A 25,435-nucleotide genomic window follows, 5' to 3' on the forward strand; every position below is an offset into this window, starting at 1 on the left:
CCACGGGTTTGATCTCTCCCCCACCACCACCCCGCCACTCTCCCCCTTGACCTTGAATATTTAGTATTCTGAAAGTTATTAACACTATCTTCTTGGGCCAAATCGAAGATCCATCTAGCATTTGTCCGAAAACATACTCTAAGCCCTTAACTCTAAGGAGAAATATGGAAGAAACCACCAGTGCATGAGACATGCCCCTCTCATCCCTGTGAGAGTCAATCACCTGGCTATAGAAAGCATGGGGTTTGGGTCAAACCAACCTGGATTTAATCCAGTTGTGCTACTTTCTAGCTGTGTGATCTTGGGAAAATATCTACACCTCTCTGAGCCTTGTCTCTAGGAGAGGATAATCAGCAGGCCCACTCTGTAGGATTGCTGGGGAATGCACGAGGCACAGCACAGATGGGGTGGTCGTGGTTACCATTGGTGTCCTTGTCAGGCCAACCCAAGGTCACGTCTCTCTCAAGGTGTATCTTTTCATCTTTCAGCCCTTTCATCTCTGAGACTTTATGTATCATGAGCCATCGTGTAAAACAGGCTTCTTTTCTCTGTCCTGAGTTGTCCATCCTAAGTGCGCAGGGTGACCAAAGCTGCATGTCTTTGGGTTTGGTGAAGAAGCTGAATCAGTCTGTAACTCTTCGCCCACTATCTCCATCAGCACCATCACAGTTGCCCTCGGCCAGGGGCTCTGTCTTTATCTCCTGCTAGGACCAACTGCCCCCCTTATTCCAGCTTCTCCCTTTCCAGATGGAAGAGCCCCAGTCTATAGGGGTTCAGCCCTCCTGGTAATTTCTCAAGCTCTGCTGAGTCTTTTTCTAGGATCAGGCACCAAGACCACACAGGGCGCCATGTTGGTGTGAATGGTCCCAGGTGCAAAGCGTCAGGGCTGGCTGGATGAAGCCATTTGGCCTAGCAGCTCACGTGATATAGACAGACACAGTGCATGACCAGCTTGTGACTGGCCTGGCTGGTGACGGGGGGGCAGGGGGGTGGCTGATGGCTGAATGCCATCTTTAGTGGCTCTGTTGTGACTGCTGTGCAGCAGGGCAATCCTCTAAGGGTGTCAGGGTGACATGCACCTCCCAGACCTGCACTGCAAGTGATGCTAGACCCACTGTTGACCAGGTACTGCCATGCACAGGCCCTGCACCGGTGCTTGGCACGCAGCCTCTCAAGTAACCCTCCCAGAACCCCAGCAGGGAGTAGAGAAAAATGAAGTTCAGAGAAAGCAATTCGCCGAGCACCACGCAAGCAGCCAGATGCAGGCGGTGGCAGAAGCCATGTCTGTGGGGACCCTGCCTACCCCCTCATCAGGTATCACGGTGCCACTAGTGGGGCCTACGTCCTTGCTCCTCTTCTGCACTAGCTCTTTTAACCCTTACAAAACCCCTTCCTACCACCATGTTATTGACACACAGACCGAGAGCAGAGCACACAGGAGTCTTCCCCGAGTCCTGCACCCAGGCAATGGTGAAGTTGAGATCCTAACCACCTCGACTTCCCATTACACTGTCACCTCAGCTGTTTCTTTATGAAGCAAGAAAAAATAAATTTTGGCCCAGATCACATTGTTGGTGGTTCAGGTTTCTTAGGGACTTGAAAGGAACTTTGGTTTATATTTTGCACCCTGTCTTTGGCAGCAGGTGGGGGGAGCAATTTGGGGAGAAGGGTGAAGAGGCCTGAGGTAACATCCACGGAAGATGACATCTTGGCAAAGGAGCTTCAGGTGCATCTCACTCCTGTACGAAGGGTCGCCCTCCTGAATCCTTAGAGATGTCCGTGGTGTACCTGTCTCCACCTCCTTCAAGTCTTCTTCCTGTCCCTCCTTCAGTGTCCCCGCCTCACCAGGTGTCCCCACCACAGTAGGTATCCCCACCTCACCACATGTCCCCACCTCACCAGGTGTCCCACCACAGCAGATGTCCCCCCCTCACCAGGTGTCCCACCATTCCAGGTTTCCCCACATCAACACATATCCCCACCATACCAGGTGTCCCCACAACACCAGGTGTCCCACCTCAATACATATTCCCACGCCACCAGGTGTCCCCACCATACCAGGTGTCCCACCTTACCAGATGTCCCCACCCTAATACATTTCCTCACGACACCAGGTGTCCCCATCCCAGCAGGTGTCCCCACTGCGTCAGGTCTCTAGACTTCACCAGGTACTCTTATTTCCCCAGGTATCCTCACCACACCAGGTGTCCTCACCTCAATACATTTCCCCACCACACTATGTGTCCCCATCCCAGCAGGTATCCCCACTCCATCAGGTCTCTAGACTTCACCCGGTATTCTCATTTCCTCAGGTGTCCCCCACCTTACCAGGTGCTCCCAATTTCAGCAGGTCTCCCAACTTACTTGGCCGGGTGTCTCCACTTGTCCAGGTGCCCCAGCTATCCCCAGAGAGCTACGGTGGGTCTAGAGGAGAACCTGGGGGGAGGCCACATCCATCGGTCACTGTACTGTTGGTGGCTGCCTGAGATGCCTCATACAGGCACATAGCTTCCTAGGGACAAGGCCCCACTGACAGCAGGACCAGCCTGTCCTAAGCTGGGACCAGTTGCCCTGGCCCTCTGCAGATGCTGGAGGCCACCTCACACTCAGCATCCTCTGGTGTAAAAGGATCGGTGAGCAATCTTTCCTTATGCCAATGCCTGCTCCCGCTCCCTGGATATAATGCAAAGCGGTCACCTGCCTTTTCATAGCCCCTGGCCTGGCTGCAAGGCCTCTCCCCGAGGTTTGACAGAGTCTCTTAGAGGCCCATAGTGGTCTGGCTAAAATGCCACCCCTATGAGGACATTTTTGTGTTTCCCACTTTCCCCGCTCAAAGTCCACCTACATTAGTTGCCATGGGTATTGACATCGGTTGACCCAATTTGCCGATAAACCAACAGGTATCCGTTCAGAACCCGAGCTAAGGCTGACCACTCAGAACACGCAGCTGTCGCATGTCCTGTCTAGAGATCACTCTGTGCCTTTCCTTGGCCACGGATGCTGTAGATGAGACTGGTATGGGGCTGTGACTGTGATGTCCCCACCCCCATGACCACTTAAAGGCTCCTCCTTGGTTTTTAGATGAGCTCAGCTGCTCCAGGGGCAGAGCCCCACGTTGTCCCCTGAGATTGTCATCTGGAGATTCTGCTCATCCTTGCAAATAGTGGATGCTAAGCCCACAGACACATGGAGCCTGCAGACTGCGGGCTCCCTGCCAAACGAGCATGTAAATCGAGTAATGAGCTCTTCAGCCTGCTGAGCACCACAGGAGGAGGTCAAAGCTCTCAGCAGGTGAGGACTGCTGTCCCGTACTTAAGGCACAGCAGGACTCAGGATCACAGGGCAGGTGGCCGCACTTCACAACAGGAGTAAGGGATGGAGCTCAGCCAGCTGTGGCTTGGGCACAGGCTCCAGGGACAATGGGCAGAGCAGCTGCCGGCACACAGCAAGTATGGACACGTGGGAGAGCGCCCCTGTGGGTCCAGGAGGTGGAGTGACTCACAGGGCAGGGGAAGACCTTGGGGGCTCTGAAGATGTGCCCACATCCACCAGGTGGAAAAGAAGCAGGGCGAGAGCAGGAAGGGTGGCTGGCGGTGATGGGTCGGAGTGTGGGTGTCTCTAGGGAGAAGCACTGGCCGGAGATGCTCCCAGCGGCTGGGCTGCTCGGGGCTTTGCAAACCCAGACAGTGGTGAGAGCAGCCACTCCAGGCCTCAGAGGGAAACTGTATTTACTTGAGCTGAACATGGTGACAAGCCAGCCTCTGCGCCAGGAGGGAGGTCAAGGGTTAGTTCCTTTGGGTTTTGTGGTTGCTGCTACTGTTGTTTGGGTTTGTTTTGTTTTGTTTTTGAAAGCCCATGGGGTAGGACAGATCTCTTGGAGAAAACTTTGGAAGGCCAGATGACAGCACCCATTGATGACAGTCTTTATTCCTGGGATGTGGTCCCAGCACATTTTAAACAAAATCTATTTTCCTATTTAAATTGGCTGATGAAACATTCCTCGGTAGAAGGAATCTGCTAAGACTGGCGATGCACCTGATAAGGGCTCAATTAGTGAAAGGGCTGATAAAGAGCTGTAAAATCTCTCCCGCTTAGCAGTGAGGCAAGGCTTCCATTCATTCTCTCAAGAGGTCCTTTCGCTGTCCAGCGACGGTCTTAACTTTGAACAGAGATCATACTCACTTCGGTATTCCCCACCCTTCCTCTCAGTCCACAATGGAAAAATCAGGAGAAATTAAATGTGAAAGCTTCACAAACAAAACTCCCGTCATTATTATACCCAAAGAAAAATCCAGCTGTTGGAATGTCCCAAACCAACTCTCCATCTGGCATTTTATGGATTCTCAAGCAATAGGTCTTTTTAAAATAACATGTACCTTAAATTTGAAGACTGCATGGCAAACCGGGCAAATTTCATATTTGCGGCAGTCCTGTGCCACCCTGTCATTATCCTCAGTTTCAGAGGAGGAAACTGAGCTTGGGGAGGCTGTTTTCCTCAACGTCACCCAGTGAGGAATTGACAGAGCACCGAGGCCAGTGCCCTCCCCAGGAGACAGTGTAGTCTGCCCTAGTTGAGCCTCGCTGAGACCCAGACAATGAGCTTGTCACAACTATCTATCTCATGGGTTAAGGCTAGCCAGCCCCAGTGTCAGCAGTGCTGAGAAACCCACACGCTGCTGTCTGTCTTGCTTAGTTGCAGCACAGAAATTCACAGTTTAAAAAGTGGTTCTGAATGAGGCCCCACCCAGGTGGAAAGCCAACCAGCCAGGTAAGCTTGAATCTGCCCGCAGACCAGGTACAGGGCTCCACTGAAAAGCCCTATCATAGCTGAGCTGAAGAGAGAAAGGAAAAGGCAGGGGTGGGGAAGAGGGCACCACCTCTTTCACATCCTGGGAGAAGCTCATGGGGGGTCACATGCCACTTCAGCAGCCCCAGCCCCCTACTGGCCCTGCCTTTCCCCACACAAGTGTCAGCTCTAGTAGAACCAGAACAATAGGATGATCATACCCCTCACTCTGGATATGACTTGGGGTTTGTGAAGAAAACTGCCCAGTCCTCTCAATCACGGACTCCCAGAAATCCTCTGAGGCCCCCTCATACATGTTGCAACAAAGCTCCATGTGGGGGTACTTGTCCAGGTTGGCATGAGCAGTCTGTGGTAAAGGGGGACTCAGGCCCCTCCTCGTGGCTGAGCTTTGGGTTGGGTGGGATTGGTGGGACCCACCAGGACACAGACCTCAGACCAAATGGAAGCTGCCTGGCCAGACGCAAAGAGCCCTCAGGTGGGAGAGAGAAGAGAACTGGAAAGGATGGTGCTGGCCGAATGATCTGCTCATAAGCACATGGGGTGCTTGAGGAATTGCCACAAATACTTGGGAGATGAAACTTTCAGACTGATGAAGTCTCACCTGAGGGCATGAGCTAACAGATCTGTTCAGCGGCTGTTCCCATGGCCCTGTGTCCAACATGCAGCAGCTCTGCTTAGCCTGGCTGCCCATTGTGTGGGGTGCGGCCGTCCCTTGGCCTTTAGCATCAGAGCTACAGCCACACTCTTCCCAGGGCTGCGGAGCCAGCGGCTGAGCAAGGCGGTGGCACAGGGCCTGGCCATCCCCGCCCCTCACAAGTCCCCTCCACTGGCAGCCTTTTCTTGGGAGTGCCCAAGAGGCTGCCAGTTTTCCCAGGTTCTGGTGGCTCCTCCATGTGTCGTCCACAGGGTCTACTCCCCAGTAAAGCCTTGCACTCTCCATCTCAGTATCGCTCCCTGGAGAGCCCAGCCCGCAAAAGTCTTCATTGGTGAAGTCTAGGAAAATGAGGACATGTATTTCAGGAAATTGAAGCTCAAAGAGGTGAAAAGATATGCCCAGAATTCATGAGCAGCTACAGACTAACCCCATGTGACATTCCCACTGTCAAAACTAACAATCCATCTCACAATTTGTGCTATGCATCCCATGCCTCACTTTGATCCCACAGGAATTCCAGACCAGTGCCCAGCTCTAGGACTCCACCGTGGGTGCCCTTGCCTGCCCTGGGCTGTGCCTCTGGACACTTGTCTCCTACATCACCCACCCACTATCTGCCTCATATCACAATACAAGAGGCTCCTGCTCTGCAAGGTGTCTGTAGAGACTGGCAAGGACAGCTGAGCGCACTGCTATCTGGCAGCTGCAATTTCTGTTTTCTGCCCACACTGACTCATTTTGATGGAGACAAGTTTGACAGGCTTAGCAAATTTACTCAGAACCCCCAGCACGGTGCAAACTTTCATCTCTCTCCTACAAAAGTGAGTAGGCTTTTGTTTGTTTGCACAGGGCCCCTATTAGCAGAACTGCCGTGGAAGGGCATAGCTTGTGTTTAGCATAAATGTTTGCAGAGCCACGATTTGAATAGCGCCAAGGCAGTTTACACTATGTTTCATTCCACGGTTCCCTGTACAATTAAACTTTCTCCATTTTCACTTGCCTCTCGTGTGAAATAAGTCTCCTTCTGGGCCAGAACGTGGCTCAGTTTTCCAGGAGCAGAGCTGTATCACAGTGGCACAGTTGGGAAGACTCTCGCTGCTTCTGAGTTACGCACCTAAACAAAAAATAAACACATTTGTAAGTTAGGAAAAAGTTAGGAAAGCAAATCTGACTTGTTGGAAGATGAACAGGTCAAATCTCCCCTCACAGCTCCTGGAGACGTGGCAGAGAAGGCTTGAGCAAGTGGGTGCCTGGCTCTGGGGCAGCTTCCCGCCTCTCCAGCAGCCCAAGAGCATTTCTGGCTCCTGGTCTAGACATCCAAGGTGCAGAAAGCCACAGTGACCTTCCCCTCGCCTCTGAAACCCATGAGTTGAGGCTTTCTCTGTAGCCAGCTCCTTTGTACCCATCCCAGCCATCCAAACTCAAACTTCCAGTAGAGATCTTGTACTCCTGCTCATATTTGATTAGACAGGTTTTCACTCCTGGAGAGCTGCCTGGGCACCACTGCCCTGTGATGTCAAAGGTCAACTCAGAGTCCTCCCAACAGCACCCACAGGAGGTGGGCAGCTGGGAGGTGGGTGGTGGTCCAAGCACACTGACCTTTAATGCTGCTGGAGCCCTTCCCAGACTATCTGCTGCCCACTATCACACCCTGCCCATTTTTCAAGGATAGCCAAGGCCACCTTCTCCAGAAAGCCCTTGACCACTTCTCCAGCCCACAGGGACCATGGCCGGCCTGAACTCCAGAGCACGTAAACTTAGGCGCCTCCTGTCACTCACTCCCGGCACACTGGCGTGCAGGGATAGCGCCTCCCCTATGCGCCCGACTCACGTTTGTTGCAGAACTACTCAGTGCTCGATGCTGCTCCATGCTCAGGGGTGACAGTGCTCAACAAGAGCAAGGCACAGCTTTGTTGGGACAGACAAGGATCACATAAGCCGAGAACCCCACGGTAACCTCGCAGAAAGGGAGGTATGAAGAAGCAAAGGTGGTGATGGGGTGGGCGTGGCTGGGCTTGGGGACAAGCAAAGATGATCAGGTAAGGTTAATCTGAGGACCTTCAGATGCCCCGAAGCCAAGTCGGGTGCCACTGACTCAAATGACCTGGAATGTGGCGACTCGCGCATGCGGCCTCCGTCAGTGGTGGGAAGCACGCAAGTGTGCTTGAGGCCAGCTCTGCTGCACTCACAGCCTCTGCCCCAGGCGGGTGCCCACCCCTGACACCTAACACATTCACAGACAGAACTCACGGCCCTCTTCCTGCATCCATCAGCAGAGGCTGTGGGAGGCCATGGAGACGAGCTATCAGGACTTAGGATGACCAGGACGGTGGCCGAATTCATGTGGGCACTGCAGAGGGGTGACGAACGCCAGCTCTGGCAGTGTACGTGATGAGGCAGATGAGGAGGAGGGTGATAGGGGGCATTATGGGATCTCAGGTGATGCCCGGGAGTCTCATCTCAACCAGGAAATAATTTCTAAAGAGCATAAATTAAAAAACTCATTTGGTCAAAATTAGCTTTGAAATTTTGTAATGTAAAATGTAAAAATGCTATTTAAAAGAAGAATGTAATGTAAAAGAATAGCATTCTTTTAACTGATATCAAATACCAGTATGCATGATTTGGGGTTCACAACCCTGCACGGTAACACACTCCAGTATTGTGCACAGTAACAGCATGGTTTACACCATTGCACAGCAGACCCCGTTCCGTAAGGGAGTTCTCACAGTGTTTCCCAGCAGGCTCCCTGCAGCAAGTTCATGAAGGTCACAGCTTGCTGGCTTTTTCTACTGATCATTATTACTTTCATCTTCTGGAGACAGGGCGCCAGGTCTCCCACTGTCCCTTAGCCAGTCTTTCTGCAGGGCCACCAGTTACTTCTTTGATTCTTCCTTGAGAATATTGAAATCACTGTCACCAGACAGGGGCTGCCCATCCCACTCAGCAACCCCTTTATCTCCCCAGTCAATGGCAGGAAAACTCAAAATTACTTGTGCGTTCTTTCCATGAGTTTGCTTAAAATGCATCTATCTATTTCAGGCTTGACTGCATTTGTTGCCCCTAGATCAATGCTCGTGGATTGAGGCACCTATTTAAATAGTGTCCCTACTCCTAGCCCTGCCTCTAGAGCTCAGGTCAATTAAATAACCTCATGATGGAACTCTGCCGTAATGCCTAGAATGATGTGGAGGAAAGACCTTCATTAAATGTTGAATTTAATTAAATTGAATTTGCAATTTTATGCAAATAAAGTCCTCCCCAGGTAAGTGATGAGCCAAGCCTGTCCAAACCAAAATGAGAGGCCCATCTGGAGTAAGTAAGAGCTGGGGGCTGGGGAATGAAGGGTCGAGTGAAATGTCATTGATTATCAATCACGGAGACTGATGTCTCAGTGACCCTCGCCACCTTCCCTGTGACGACAGGGGGCTGCCCAGGCCAGCCTACTGCATTCAGGATGCTGGGTGTGGATGGGAGCCCCATATTCTGGGGTCACTTTATGCTCCTGCCTTCAGCCCTGGTTTCTCGGAGCTTGGACTCAGATCCTTCCAAGCCCCCTGGTTATAAATAAAATGAATGTATTCCAAGTTTTAAGACTGTGTGGAAGGGATTTCAGCTCCATAGGGCAGCTTCTCCAGCAATCTGGGTGGCTCTCTGGCCAAAGCTGGCCCGGTGTGAGGATCCCTGCAGGTGGGCACCTCGCACTTCTCTCTTTCTGATGTGCACACATGGGTGGGACGGTGCATTTAATATAACTGTGGAGGAGTGTGGGTGAAACATGGCCATCATGAGATGAGATGAATTTCCCGCTGTGGTGGTCTCAGGTCATACCTCGTGCATGTGCACATGAAGGCAGACCAGTGATGATGAGGCTTAGCCCTGGAGTGCCCCCTCAGTGCACAGTGCATCTTCCCACTGCTCTCGTGCTCTCCAGGGGCTGGGGTGCCTGGCTGTCTCCAAGTGTGTGCTAAGCCTGAACACGAGGACCAGGGGAGTGGCTCTCACCTCTTCCCCTGCTCTTGAGTCAATCAGACTTACAACCGGCTCACTGAGCCACCAGCTTGTTCCTTAACTTTGGTTTGGGGTTTTAACTCTATGTTATCAATAAATGCCTCAAAAGTGGATGTTTCCCCAGGGCCTAGAAGCAAACTGGCATCCTCTCTGTTTCTCTCTCTCAAGTGCACGCATGCACACACACACACACACAAATACACACACACACACACATACACACACACACACACACTTGATAACAGAATTACACACGTGGCTATCTATCACTGTTCTGCTTAACAGCCTCCCACAGGTCCTGCAGGGCAGAGCTCATCTCCTGAGCCTCAGGGGCAGGCCCATGCCCTTGACCCCTATGCCTACCCCATGGCTTGCCTTCTCTGGGATATACCCTAACTTCAGAAACACCACACTGGCTCTTGAGTTTTCCAGCTCTTTGCAGGGCCTGAAGCAGTAGGCATCCCACAGGAGAAACAAAGACACCCCAGAGGCCCAGGGGGCTGTGTTCCAGAGGCTCTAAGCTCTAGTGCTGACAAGAGGTCCTGGCTTGCTGCATTATGCCATGCTTCTGTCCATCTGTGTCTGTTGGACATGTCCTGGGGATGGGCATGGACGGGCACAGGCTGAGGAGGTCAGTGCACAGCAGGAGGCCAACTGTGGAGTGCCTCACTATCCTTTGTGAACTACCACATTGAGGGGCACATGCAGAAACACTGGGGTTTGGAGACACAGAGCTCATCTGTGGGCTTACATGGTGTGTGGAGCACAAGGCCCAGGAGAGGCCAGTTGCTCACCTTGGCCTCCTGCACCGGGCAGGGAACGTGTGGCTTCAGGGGTTTCTCAGGACCTGTGCTTGCTCCCTGTGGAGGGAGTGCGCGTCTGGGAGCCTCCTTGAGGGCAGGGTTAGGGCAGTGTCTGCACGTGGCATTGCTCCCTAACTTCGGCTCCCCAGGAGACCCCTCTCACCACACCTCCGCCCTCCTCACCCTTGGTCTTGCTGATCCCCAGCTGTGGCGTGCTGTGTTCTGCCCTGTTCTGCCCCATTCCCCAGATGCTCCCTACAGATACATAAGAAGTGTGCACCCCCCATGGCCCAGGTACACGCAGACCCCTCCTGAAGCCTTGTCATCCTCCAGGCTACCCCCAAGCTCAGAACTCCTCCGTCCTGCCTCAGTGCCCGGCCTGCGAGGTCTTCATCCGTTTGCTGTAACAGCAGCGTTTACTGCAGTGCCACCATCCACCCTGCCCAGAGGGGCTCTGGAGCACTGAAAACAAGGGAGCCTCAACTGAGCGAATCTCAGAAACACGACCAAGAGCAAAAAGCACAAGGCACAGAAGATACATGCTGTGATCCATTTAGATCTGTTTCAAAGGAGGAAAAACTATAACGAAGCACACACAGGTGGCAAAGAGACAACGAGGGCTGGCTGGTGACTCATTCAGGAGAGCCTGGTGCCGGTGACACCAAGGTCAAGGGTTTGGATCCCCATACAAGCCAGCTGCCAAAAAAAGAAAAAAGAGAGATAATGAAGATCGGGGGCGTGTAGACACGATTCGAGACAGAGGCTCTTCCCCAGGAAGGAAAAGGAAGAAGAGTGGCAGCAGGAGGAGGGGTGCACAGGGCACCAGCGACATCCACGTCACAGACGGGTGAGCGCACGGTGCTTTCTACGGTTCTTAGACTGTGCAGATGGACACATTGTCCACATGGTTTGTATGATGACTCAGCTCACGGATAAAAAGAAAGCCGTAGATTCAGTGTGTGCCACACACTGTGCTGGGTTTGAAGAACAGAAAGATTCAGAAGCCCTGACCCTGTGCTCAAGCACGTGCTGGCTCCACGTCTTTAATTCCGCTGTAATGAAGCTGCTTCAGTCACAGGCTCCGGGCTGGTGGACACGGGTGGAAATCCTGCCGCGCTTGCTAGCGTGGTGTTGAACATCTCTCCGAGCCCCTTTTCCTCATCTCTAAGTGTGGGCTGGTTGCCTGGCACAGAGCTGCTCTGAGGACTGAGTGTGGCGTCACAGGTGGTGACTCAGCTAGAGTTCCCAGGGATGGTGTTGACGGTCGCCATTGTCATCACCATCAGTAACACAGCCCTGTGTCTAGTGTGTTGACACGACAGTAATCCCCCCTGTATTTCAAGGATTTTTTGAGACATCTGACTTTATGTATTTAGAATTTTTTCAGACATCTTATTTTATGAATTTGTTTCTTTCCCTCAGCATTAGATATTTGGAACCAGAGTTAAGTGTTACTCACGTATATATATTTGAATCTGATTAAATCTGATTAAATTTGATCCTCTCAAGAAATGCCCGTGTGAAGTAGGCAGATGGGGCACTTTCTTTAACTTACAAGCAGGGAAACTAAGGCTCAGAGAGGCCACATGGAGGTTCCGCTCAGCAGACTAGGTGGCTCCTGTTCTTACAAAGGAACAGTGCAGAAGCCCAAAGCCTGCCACACAGTCTGTTATCCACTCAGCAGCTGAAGGACTGTTGGGTGGTTTCCAGCTTGGGGCGATTATGTATAAAGCTGCTCTGAGCAAGTATGTATGGGTTTTTGCGGGAACCAAAGTTTCCACTTCATTGAGATAAATATCCAGGAGTGGGATTATTAAGACCCTTTTAACTGACTTCTGTCCTTCCCCTGTCCCATTTCCCCAGTTCCTCCCTTGTGCTTCCTGGGACACCCCCCACCCCAAGTCCTTGTCTCAGGGCTGCTTTTGAGGGACCCCCACCTAAGACAACATGTGGCCATCTGTGTAAGGTGGGAACCTGGGAAGACGGAATGCCAGGAGGCTGTGCCGTGGCTGGGGCTCAGGAGCAGATAAATCCTACACAAAGCCCAGACTCATGATTTCCCGGGAGGAAGAATTGTGGAGCCCTAGCAGCTGCTGGCTGTCTGCACTAGGCCAGTCATTGCACAGAGAAATTCTCACTGAATCTGGACAAGTAATAGAGAAGGACTGGCCCATCCCTCAGTTGCAATGCCTTTTTTAAAAAAAAAAAAATCTTGTTTATTTGACAATGCATGCTTGCTCTTAAAAAGTTTAGTAATTTAGAGAATCTGAAGATTCCTCACAATCTCACTCTCAAAGATAAATCCCATTAACATCTGGGCACAGGCGTGCCCAGATGTTTTCTATGCAGAGATATTTTGCATTTTAAAATAGTAACATACAGACCTTCTCTATCACGGCAGAGGGATCAAGGCTCTCATGACACCTGCATCTTGTCCCTCTCCACTTTCTAAAATTGGCTTATTCCATTAAAAAGGGGGGGGGAAGGGGTACAGGCAGGAACACAAGTATCTTTTATTTCCCAGCATTATTCAGATAGATTATTTTCCTCAAATATAATCCTCAGCAGAAATTGCCAATTTCTGTATTTATGGAAAACCCATTTTTACAGACTGACCTTTTCCAGCAGGTGCAGAGTTTTACCACCTCCAGGTCATCACTGTCATCCATTTTCCCACGGTGTCCAAGTAACCACCCCTCAGGTGGCACACCACAAACACCTTATGCCTTGGCTTGGATCTGGCCCTCTCCCACTATTCCCTTCCTGTCACTAGCCCTCTAGGAAACTTCAACAGACACCCAAGTCCCCTGGGTACAGAGTGGACTGCTCCAGGTTCTCTGGCTTGTGCTGAGACGTGACCCTCTGGGAGTTGTTTCTGCATCAGCTGAGCCAGTTGTCACAGTGGACCCCAGAGCTTAGCTGGTGTGAATATAGCAGACGTGCCTCCCAAGGCTGCCCCTGAAGCCCATTCCCACCCTCCCTCCCTGTAGCCTCATTCATATGTGCAGGCATACGACCTCAGCCTAGAGTGTATGCTCCAAGAGGGCTTCTGCCATAATTGGATGTTCCACTCCTGCACAGTCCAGCACAGCAGCCACCAGCCACACGGGGCTATTGACCATTTAAAGTGTCGCTAGTGCACCTGAGGAACGGAATGTTTCATTTTAATAGCCAGATGCTGCTGTGGGTAAAATATGGGACAGTGCAGATGTGGACAGGAGTGTGGGCAAAGGCATCTCGGCGAGGGGGAGCAGCTTGTACAGGTAAGAAAGCCACTCATCAGCGTGGACAAGCCCAGGGTCAAGAGGAGCCTCTCTCCATCCTCTGCACACCAGCTGGGCTATTTTAAAGCCCTAGATAGGTGGGCACTTGGAGGGCAGGAGAACGGGTGCAAGTTGGGAAGGAGGGTGTGGCCCACAGGGCCAGGCCTGGGCCAAGGAGGCCAGACCCGAGCCAGCTAGAGCCAGGTGGGCCTCCCCCTCTAAGTAGCACTTCCCAATGAAACAGCTCACTTATGGAGAGCTCTATGACAAGAGGGCAGAGCCCAACTGCTTCCTGAGTACAGATTCAAATCACAAGTTCAAGCTCAGACAAATGAGGAAGGAGGGTGTTTCTCAATGACAGAAACTTTCCATGCTGTCCTGTTAGTTGTAGTTACAGCACAGAAGCCCAGCCAGCTGCCCTGTCACCCCAGGTGCATGGGCCGGTGCTCCAAGACCATGCTCTGCCTGAGGCTTGGCAGAAGAGCCAAGTAAAATTGATAGACTCTGTGTCCCTGTCCCCATGGTGGATCCCCATGGTGGACTCAGAGCCAGAGTGAAAGGAAGGTGTATAATGTGGAGCCAGACAGGGGACCCCGTATTGGATTACAGACAGCTGATGTGATGAGAAGGAGGAAACCCCAAAATCTCCCCCAGCACCATCTCCCATGGGGCACCCTGGGTACATCCCTGGCCTTCTCTGGCCTTGGAGCAAACTCCAGTGAACCCAAGACTGACCCGGAGTGCTTGTTCAAAATCCAGTGCCCCTACTATGGGATTTGAGACCCGCTGGTGCTTTCTAACCCTTAAAAAGAAGAAAGTTTAGTTCCTGGTATCCTGGACTGAAACCTGAAACAGAAAAAGAATATTAATGAAAAAAGCTGGTGAAATCTGAATAAAGTCTGAAGTTAATAACTGTAGGGCACCAGTGCTGGTTTCTGGTTTTGACAAATGCACCTCCATTATGTAAGATGATAACAGAGGGGCAAACTGGGTGAGGGACGTGTGGGAATATTCTGTGTTATCCTTGCAGCTTTTTTGAAAATCAAAAATTATTTTAAAATAAAATGTTTATATTTTTAAAATCCAGTTCTTGAACCCCCACCCCAGACATTTTGAAATCAGTAGGTTTGGGGTGTGGGCCAGGAATGAGTATTTTAACAAGCTCCCCAGGGGGTTCGATGGGGGTGGTCCGCAGACGACGGACCTGGAAAGTTCTGACCTTTTGTTACAATGATCCTAGCTGAGGCCCCTCCCGGCACCCAGGTCTCTGAGACAGATTCCCAGCCAAGGCAGTGGGATGCATCAGGAGGGCGGACCGTGAGCTCCAGTGGAGCCTGTGACTGAGAGTCGGGCGGGACCTTGGGTCTAGAAGGGCTGAGGGGGATGAGAAGCTCAGGTACTGACAAGGGGCTCAAGGGTGGGAGGAGGCACAGCTGGGGACTCGTCCCCCTCCCCGCTCCAGGCACCTGTAGTGCACACCTGTGTGGAGTGGAGGACCCAGGAGTCCCCAGCCCCAGGAATCCGCAGGCTTCTCTCCTTAAAAAACACGCAAGGAGCACGCAGCAGAGGCTTTGGACTTGAAGCCAGAGCTGAGGAATGGGTGGAAGATCAGTCCTTGGATGGAAACAGCAAAACGGTCAGAAATCAACCCCTTTCTGTGCTGAGGAAGACCTCGGCTGAATAAGGGAATTACGTGTGGCCAGCGAGAGCAGAGACATCATGGGAGCACCTCCAGCTTCGTGGTGCAGAAAGAACCAATGGATTTGTACCAAGGGGTGATGGGGGACATTCGGGTATAGACATCAAACAGCCCCCTGTTCACCATGTGCAAGCAGGTATGCAGGGGACCCACGGGGAGCAGGTGTGACCAGAGCACATGCAGGACAGGAGGAGCAAGACAAGGCAGCCTGGGCTGGGGGCAAAGGGCATTGGGAAGCGTGGAAGGACCGGGTCTTCTCTTGGGGTCTGGGAGGTCCCAGGAACACAGAATGACAAGAGCTGTGCTCCGGGATTGCAGCAGCGTAGCATAAAGACCCAGAGAGCCTGCGAGGAGACCCCCGTTTAGCAGCCTACTGCAAGGGACAGGCAGTGAAGCCTGGGCTGAAATCCAGGCAGAGGGGACATTGCTGAGACTCTTACCAGGAGTCAGTCAGCAGGATGTGGCAGCTGACGGCGGGGGGGGTGGTACAAGGAGTCAGGGCTGTGGTTCCTGGCAGACTGTCTGGGTTCAGCCTCGTCTTGTGACCATGGGTGAGTTACTCCATCTCCCGAAGCCTTGGTGTCCCCAGCTATAAAATGGGGATGATGACAAAACATTCCTCATAGGGTAGAGGGGGAGGGGGCTGAATGAGATTGAGCATTGGCATGACTGCATGAAATGTGCTCTAAAAAATGGTAACTGTTATTACATCGGGGTCGGATTAAACTTTCCTCTGAGATTTGGAGCTCGGTGGGCTTTGTTTTATCATGGGGGCTGCAGAAGGTACATGAGGAGGTGATGGCTGTCCCGTCTGTCCAACGAAGTGGCTCTGAGTCCCAAGAATGGTGAGAAAAGCTGCTGGATGGGACCTTAGTTTGTTCTGCAGTGTGTTCCAGGGAGGCTTAGCTGCTGGACCCAGAAGCCTGGAGGCTCCCCTGTGGCATGAGCAGATCCCCAGTGTAGACGCAGCCACATGGTCCTCGAAAAACTGGCATGTGAGACCAGTATGGACTACAGGCTTCCTGATGCCAGGGCTCCTGGTGATCCCATCACCCTCCTCCCCACCCACCAAAAAGGGCACTTGGCCTATATTAGCAAATATTTGGTTAATGAAGGGGGACCCAGAGCTGAGGTGGCCCGCATCATGCCAGGAGTCGGGGTGCTGTCAGAATTCAAGTCACCAGCACAGCACGGAGGTTGGACTATGCCAGCCCCTTCCCTGTGACTTTGCAGAGCCTCCACTTGCCGGTGTGAGCTGCTCCATCACCCGAGGCAGAACAAGTGGTCCTGAGCCTTGGGGCTGCGATGGTTGGGCCAACAGAATGTGTCACAAAATGCAGATGCCCAGTACCACCTTGGACTTACCAATCAGCATTTCCAGGGCTAGAGCCCAGGAGTCTGTGCTGTTAAAGCCTCAAGGTGATTCTGATGAGCATTCGGGTTTGGAAATTGCCAGAAGAAAAGACAAGTCCCAAGGCTCTGGGATTCTGACTCCAGCCAGATGCACAGGCCCTGGTTGTCCTGAGAGAAGTGACTGTCCTGCCCCCATCCAAGGCGCATCTCAGAAGTCTTCACGCCTCTCCTCCCCCTGCTGAGCCTGCGGGCAAGGAAGGTTATAGCCCACAGAGTGACTGCTGCCATAAATGGAAAGAAATGAAGCATTTCGGAAGATAATTTTCTTTTTGATTCCCAGCCAGGCTTCCCTTAGAGATGGCTGTAAATCCACGCCGGCCCTGAGCAGTGTCTTCCCTCCCCTTCTGCCACCACCACTGGCTGTGGCCTCCCCAGCTCACCAACAGGCAGCTGCTTCCTGAGTCACCCTGGGTCCCCCCACCCCGCCCCCTCCCACCTCCTGAGTCACTAGCTTTCCCTTCCTTGGCAGCGCCACAGCAAGTGGACTTTGTTAGTTCGAGCCCTGCTCAAGGACTTTCTCCCTCCTCACTGCCTTTCTTACTTCTCTTTCCCTCTGTTCTACTCCTTCCAGTTTCCATAAAAACAACCAGCTTGATACAGCTCAGCAACTGGCATGGGGACCTCCTGGGGCTGCAGAGCCGATACTGATGCTGTCAGAAATGGTGCCCTGACGGCTGTGGCGTAACTCAGCGCAGATGACAACTCGATGGCCGATGTCATTATTTTTCCCCTTGACTCTACTGAAGCCAAGCACAGGAATGCTGATATCATCTGTAGCATGCAACAGTTAAATATGTCTGTGATTGCTGAGTCTCCACTGGATAATAAAACAGAGCTAAAAACACACCAGTTCTTGGCAAGTGCATTCACTCATTCATTCACTCAACAAATGTTACTGAGCAGCTGCCACACCCCAGACACTGTGCTAGGAAAGTGTTGTGTGTGTGAGTGTGTGTGTGAGTGTGAACATGTGTGCACAGCATAGTTATACGTGAATTATATAACATATATGATGAAACAAACTCGAATGACTGTCTAGGTATGAACAGGTAGTTTCCCTAAGAGCTGTGCAGTGAACGCTGCATGGTAAAGCATTTCAGGAGGGCTCTGACCAGCCCCCAACACAAAGACAGGAAGTCTCCGCAGGTGCCCAAAGCAGGAGGGGAAGAAGAGGGTGGTCAGAGGCCAGAGGCTGGAGACAGCATCCAGCCCTAAGAACACTAGCCCTCCTAGCTCAGCCTTAACCACAAACCCCTCATCCTCTCCTGAACATCCTGTAGCTGGAACCTAGCCTCTGGGATGAGGTTTGATGAAAACTTCATAAACTCAATTCTGCAATCTGCGTCTTGGGCCTCCTGCATTTGCTGAGCAGGTTGGGGTTGGGGCCTTGCCATGGGCCCAGGGCGTCCATTCAGCCAAATGCCACTGGGGAGAAGACAGTCCTGGATCACTGTCAGCACAGGGAAAGTGACAGTGGCCCCAAGAGAGAGCGGATGATGTTCTAGAGTACTAGAAGGGACCAGGAAACACTTCCAAGAGGGAAGGAGGTGCAGGCTTCATGGAGGGGAGAGGGATGGTTTGGAAGCAGCTGGTGGAGAGGGGTGGGGGGTGAACCAGGTGGGGCACATGCCAGGGAGAAAGAACTATGGAATCACCCAGCCAGAAATGGGAGATAAAGCAGCGTAGGATGAGGAATCGTAGCTGGACTTTGAAGGCCTGGAGTGCAAAGTAAGGACTCTGTGCTTGACCCCAGGAAGGCGAGGGGCCCTGCGTTTAATGGGCGGGGAATGGCGAAGTGGGCACAGTATTCAGGAGCCAGAGATTCATGGTCTGGTGCGGACAGCTGGAGGGTGGGGACACGACATGGAGCAGACACATGCTCCACACGAGCTGAGACAGGGCTCGGAATCTGAACGAGGAAGACGAGGTGTTAATGGACGTGGCCTTTGCCAAACAGCCTCGTGGCTCCACTAAGACATTCTGCGGAGGCATCTGAAGGGTTCGGGCAAGAAGCCATGTCCACGTGGTTCCCAGCGCTGGAAGAGCCAGCCCTTGAGCCCACATTCCATGTCCTGTTCATGGTCCTTCCCACTGATTCCAGATGGGCCACCAGGAGGGATCCTGGTTTGCTTATTTTGAATTCTTTAGGCACTAGGAGGTAACAAACTGGATTTTTATTAACTTTGGGTGATTCAGACTTTTGGTCTTAGGTTGAATAAGTGGACAAGTGGTTTGGCTATTGCAGGCTGCTATGTTCTGGAAAGAGGACAGTTTACATCCAGGTCTCTACTCAAATCCCACTCTGCTACTTGGGCAGCTGCCTGAGATTCACAGTCTCCCACGGATATGTGGCATATGAGTCCCTACCTTCCAGTTTATGAAGAAAGGAGGAGAAGCAAGTCAGAGAGCTGAGATCAAGCTTGTCACCATCAGCCTCACCTCTTCCTGAGCACCCAGCATACCGCATGGCTGCCTCCCTGGCGGGTAGGTGCAGCCCAGCGAATTCTAGCCAACAGGATGGGAGGGAGGGGGCCAAGCCATTTCCTAGTCCAGGCTTTTAAGAAGTGTCTGTGTGTCCTTCATGCTCTTTCCCTTTCTGCAGGCTGGATCCAGGTATGGACAATGAGGCTCTAGGGAGTGGGGGAGCCACCTGCCATCCAGGAACTCACAATTCAGACCCTTCAATGAATAAGCAATAAACTTCTGTATTTGAGACTTTGGACATTTTTGGGTCCCCTTGCTATAGCAGCCAGCATTACCCCAATAGAGACAGATGCAAGTCATCTGCAGAACTTCTTACAAGGCAAGTGTCATCAGAGAGATCTGTCTGAACAAAGCAAGGGGATTCAGGGAAGAAGAAAGGGCTGTGTTCCCAAGAGCTGGTCGAGTCCAACTAAAAGCCTTAGACAAGGAAAGAAGCCCCAAGCATCTAGCTCTTAGTCCAGGGCTCATGGCTCTTCCTTAAGATGCACAGGTTCAGCCCAGAACCCAAAGGCATTGCAGCGAAGCAACGGTCCCATGCTCTGAAGACCAAACTTCCCAAAATAAATGACCATGTGTAAGTGTAATCGTCTAATGTGATTAGGGCTAAGAGCCCTACTTAGCCTTGTAGGAAAAATATCTGAAAAAAGTGCAGGGAAACACAGACGACAGGAATGGCAGAACAAGCAACAGTCATTATGGAGACCTGGGCCCAGCTGTCCGTGCCCTCCTGAAAGCACCAGGCACTTACTGCTCCCTGCACACCCTCACCACAGGCACAGCTGGTGTGGAGGACGGGAAGTGTCACACATCTGGCTGGCTCCTGTGAAGTCCTTCTGTGGCGACACAAGCCAGAATGGTGCTCTACTGCACACCTCCCCCTGCTCCCTGTGAAGGGGGACATATTTGATGGGTGTGCTCTGACTTGCTGAAACCTGCTCCCGCCTGCACCCGGGCCTGCAGTGCAGTGCGACCTCCTCTCCCTGCCTTCCTGCTCCAGTGTCACAGCCCTCTGCAACACTGTGGGCAGAGGGGTGGGGGGCACATACCCCTGCTATGGCTACTTCTGAATATGGGGCCAGCGTCAGGAAAAGCAGGCAAACCCTGGGCCCTGCCTCTGCTCCTGAGCATGGCTCTGGCAGCCCTGCATTCCCAGCTCAGCTATGCCTCCTTCACAGGTTGCTGGGACACTGGGTGAGAAAATGCACACTGCCGCCCAGCACTGCCTGGTGTCATCAGTGTCCTCACCAGTCGTCAGTCCTGGACAAGTCATAACGAGCTTGTGTGAGTCATCGGTCGTCTGTGAACCCATTTTCTCTGCTGCATAGTGGTGGAGTAGCCTCTGCCCTGCCCATCCCTGCTCATGCTGCTGTGAGGCACGTAGGAAATACCGAAGCCGGCTACCAAACCATTTGCTGCCAGATGGTCCGCCATCACCAATTCCTAATCATGGAGACCCCTGGTGACTGTCGAGATTTACAGGAGGAAGGAATGCCATGCAACTTGCGGTGGCTACTACGGGCGCCCAGCGCTCAGAGCACAAGCTGCGAATTAGACGTGGGTGTGGGTAACTGATATGAGAGAACCAGCGTTCTCGCTCACCAGAGCCCAGTGGCCATGGCAACCCTCATCATGAGTCCCATCGGAGGATGATTAAGGAACATTTAAATGAATTAAGAGTCCAAACGTCTCCTCTGTCCAGGCAGGGACGTGGCCTCCACACGCCTCTCTCCAACCTCTCAACACCCTTGTCTCAGCTTTAGGCAAGGCTGCTGGGAGCTGGGAGGCTGGTCCTGCAGGCGCGGGGTTCCAGCACTGCTGCTAAATCTCCCGAACCTGCATTAATGTCGCCCCCAGCCCTCTGCGTGAGCCAGCAGTACCCGGTGTCCACACCACCTGTCTGCTTTACATACAAAGTTGCCACCTTCCCTCTCTTATGTCATTGTGAGCAACAGTCACTAATTTGTTCAAACCAACATTGTCTAATGTGCAAAGAGGCAGAGTCCCTCTGACTCACAGGAGGACATGTGAATCCTGGAGGCTGAAACAAAAGCCAAGCCCCAGAGGCATCCCCCAGAGAATGCAGTGAGCTTGGGCGTGCAGGGACCAAGGCAGAGCCTGGGGACTGGGGACCAGAAGTGGCACTCGGGAAGGAGGGGATCTCTCCAGCTCGAGTCGGGCTCTCCTGCAAACACCTCTGGCTCTTTAGTGGGGTCTCGCCTGGAAAGCTGTCCCCTAGGTTCTGGCAGAGCAGTTCTTGGTGGAGACAATGGATGTGGAGGGCAGGACCCCAGCAGACAAGCCCCCTGAGAGTAGCAGCCCCCTGGGAGGAGCACCCTGTCCAGGGGGGACTCGCTCCCCACAACAGGAACGGGCTCTGTGCCCCTCTTCCTGCAGCACCCCCGTGGCTTCTCCCACAGAGGTTCATCCTGCTCTGAGCCTGAGCCACACCTGCCATGCACCCGCCTTGTCCTACTGTGACTTGCTCTAACTCTTGTGCTTCCGTTTCCTGAAGACCTTGCCGACCTGCCAGCCCCATTTCCATGAGTCCAGAGGATGCAGGAGAGCCCACCCCAAGCCAGCAGGGCCAAGTGCCAACTGCTCAGACGGGCTGTTTCCCGTTCATTGCCCCAAACTCCTGCTCGCCACTTTCCTAGGGGACTAGGGATGGGAAGCAGCCCCCTTCACAGCCCAGTCTCAGATCAGAGCCACAGCCCTGTGCCTTCCTCCTAGGTGGCTGGCCACGGTGGTCAAAGCTCCTGTGGCGTGGACAGGAGTGCCTCGAGTGTGCTGGCAGAACTTAGCCAAGTGGGCCAGCCGGGTCCTCTGCCAGCCCCATTCTCACACTCGCCTTGGGGACAATAGACCTGGAGCCCTTTGTAGAAAGTCACTGAGGCCTTCCAGAAGGAAGGGCAATGGAGGGGGAACCTGAAGGCATGGGGTCAGAGCAGTGGCGGTGTTCTGCTGGGCATGGCCTAGACTGCTGCCCACATTTTACAGCCAGTCAAGGAGGCCACGGCAGCACCATGGGGGAGCCCAGGCCCTATCCCAGCTGTACGGGGCTGGCAGTCACATGTCCTCATGGCTCAGCTCCTTGTGTTTCATCTGTTGAGACCAATGGATAATCAGCTTCTCAGAGACACTGAAAGAACATATGGGTCTCGGCCTTCATGAGACCTACTCCCCAAGAGCCCCTGACCTGCCCTTTCCAGAGCAGAAAGGCCAACAAGGACCCATCCCCACAGTGGGTGAGACCTGGAACCAGCTCACTGCTGGACGCCTGAAGCCCTTGCTACAAAAGAGGTTCCCTAAGGGCCACCTCAGCCCCTGCCCCGGCCCAACTGCATGACCACACCTGACAACCAGACCCTGGGTGAAGATTCTGGTGGCGTTGCCCGACCCTCCCATATTTCTTTGTCCCCTGCCATTGGCTGGGCTCCTGGTCTGAATGACATGATGGACTGCAGCAACATGGTGCTATGTGTTGCCAACATCTACTTCCTCTGCTACCTGGAACCTCCTGCTCTCCCACCTTACCCAACAGCACACAGGTGGGCCATGGACCCTCCACAAAGTCCATGCAATGGTGGGCTGGCCAGCTTCTTAGGGAACTTTGTTCCCTGGGTCCATCCCCTGTCTCGGCCTGTTCAATCCCAGCTGACTCTCCTGGCCCAGGTACGTATGTCTCTGTGTGTCGTACAGCTTGTACTACCCCTGAGGTCACCTTCATAAAATGATGGTCTGGACAATGAATCTCTAAAGGCGGCTGCATCAAGCTGTGTTCAACCCCGTGTTCTTCTCGTGATGGGATGCCAACCAGACTCTGTTAGAGTGGTGTCTATGGCTTCTGACCTTAGTGGACTTTTGTAACTGCTCCAGCCAATAAATCTGGTGGGAGTGACACTCTGTGGCCTCTGAGGCAAAGCCGCTTCTCTCCTAAGTACAGTGCCTCTTGGGGCCGGGGGCCACCTCATGGGAGTCTGGCCACCCCGACACTGCCAAGCTGGAGACCATGTTGCTCTGGACGCCCACAAGGCCACTGGTCAACCCTTCTAGGTGGAGCCCCAGACATCGCAGAGCAAAGCCGTCACACTGTGCTCGGTCCATATGCCTGACCTACAGATACACACATGCAGTTTAGTATTGTCTAAAGCTGCTAAGGTTTAGGGTGGTTTGATATGCAGCTATAGTAACTAAAACAATTTGTATTTCTCCAAGGACATCTTTGCTTGGACTTGTAGCCTGTGGGAAGCCCTGGGCAATGAACTAGGATGTGATTATGGTCAATTATAACATGAGAGGAGGCAGCAGCTTATAGCTCTTAGATCGCTCTGTTCATCCTTGTTATTTCATGTCTCTTAATACAAATGTAACTGAGGCTTTTTCTCTGGATTGCCTTAGAGTCGTCAATTGTCAATAATAGCAAAAAAGCAAATATCTAAAAAACTGAACATGAAATGCATGACATTATATACGGATTCTAGAGTCCCACCCCAGACCTCCTGGAGTAGAATTTCCAAGGGTAAAGCTGGCATCTACCTGCGTTTTGACTAGGAGAGGCAGCCAGTTTTATGCACATTAGTATTAATGAACCACTGGTCCAGCCTCTTGGGTACCTGGAGTCCAGGGGCCCAGAGACCTCTGAAGCCTTGACCACTGCCCTTCCCTCCCCTCTCGTCAAGTCGCCTCTCAGGTAGAGGCACTTTTGTTTTCACCTGCCTTTCTCAGTCAATAATGTGTCACTGCTTTGACAGTTAACAAAGAGTTCTGTTTACTGGCTTTTTCTAAGGATGGTCCATTGGCCTGGTGGTAACTTACCATTTTAGACTTGAAACATAAAAGGCACATACATACATGTGTAAGTGGCAGTGAGACCTTTGATGAATGGATCACTCCCTTTCAAAGGTCTCAAGGAGGTCACAGACGTCTCCAGGTAGAGTGGTGTGTGTAGAGGGTCATGACCCTCCCATTCCTGCTGCTCAAAGCATGGCCCCTGGACCAGCAGTGCAAGCATCCCTGGGGGCTTACAAACACAGAATCCCCAGGCCCAGATATCTGCTCTTTCACCCAGACCAGTGCTTCTCAAACTTCAACGTGCATATGAAACACCTGGAAACCTTATGGAAAGGCATATCTGATTCAGTGGGTCTGGAAAAGAGCCTGAGACTTTAGAAGTTATTGTGCCCCCAGGGGATGGTCATGCTGCTGGTCCAGGAACCACACATTGAGTAGTGAAGACTGATGCTACACCTTACCCATGGAATCCTGCATAACATGTAGTAAGAGCTCTGACACCATTGCAAATGAAATGATTACCTCTACTTATCTATTTCTTTCTGGTGCCTGCTACCTGTTCTTCAAGGTGTGTCTCAGCTAGGATGCCTAGCACCTGGTTTCATTCACCTATTGCTGAATAACAAAATACTTAAAAACTTAGCAGCTAAAACAACAATAATGAATTTGAGCTGGGTCTCAGTTGGACAGTTCTTCAGCTCCAGGTAGTGTGTGCTAGGGTTGGAGCACTCAATATTGACATATGCAGTGCTTCCCTAGAGAGCTAGAGCAGCTGGGAGCTGACCAGACACGTGACTTCACTCTCCCTGCGACCTTACCACCTGGCTAGCTTGGACTTCCCTACAGCATGGTGGCCAAAGGCTGGCTGGGCCTCTTATATGGTAGCTGGCTTCCATGAGGGAGCATTCTAAAAAGACAAACCCCAATGTGCAAACATTTATGAAGACTCTGCTGCTTGTTTCACACTTGCTAATATCCCATCCTGAGCAAGTCACATGGCCAAGCCCAGGGTCAGTGGGGAAGGGGCCAACACAATGGCGAGGACACAGTGGGGTGTGGTACATTGGAGCCACAGGTACAGCAGTCTACCCCAGCATCCTACCTCCAGTTCCACACTAGTGCTTGTTCCTTTGACCTTATCTGAAGATTAGTTTCCTTTGGAAATTATTTCACCCAGTAGCTCACTGGAGGAGTCTTGGATCTTAGCAATTATTATCAGAGATCTGCTTTCTGAATTCGGATTCATTAGAACATTTTAAAGAAAGCAGTTCATTAAAAGTTCAGAAACTCTCATTGTTATGCAAGACTTGCTTACGTTATTACACTGAAAATTAATTAATTCTTTTAGTCATAGATTTTAATGAAGGAGGAATTTAATTCTTTGAATAACATGACAAATTTCTGCTGAAGACTGACAGCTGTGGGTATTAATCACTGTTCTCATTTCAGAAACCATTCTCCCAGACTGATTTTATTATTTCTTGGTGAAGGAATGGGCTAGAATTGCTG

The sequence above is a fragment of the Cynocephalus volans genome, chromosome 1 (genome assembly GCF_027409185.1).
Source record: "Cynocephalus volans isolate mCynVol1 chromosome 1, mCynVol1.pri, whole genome shotgun sequence".
Classification (NCBI taxonomy): domain Eukaryota; kingdom Metazoa; phylum Chordata; class Mammalia; order Dermoptera; family Cynocephalidae; genus Cynocephalus; species Cynocephalus volans.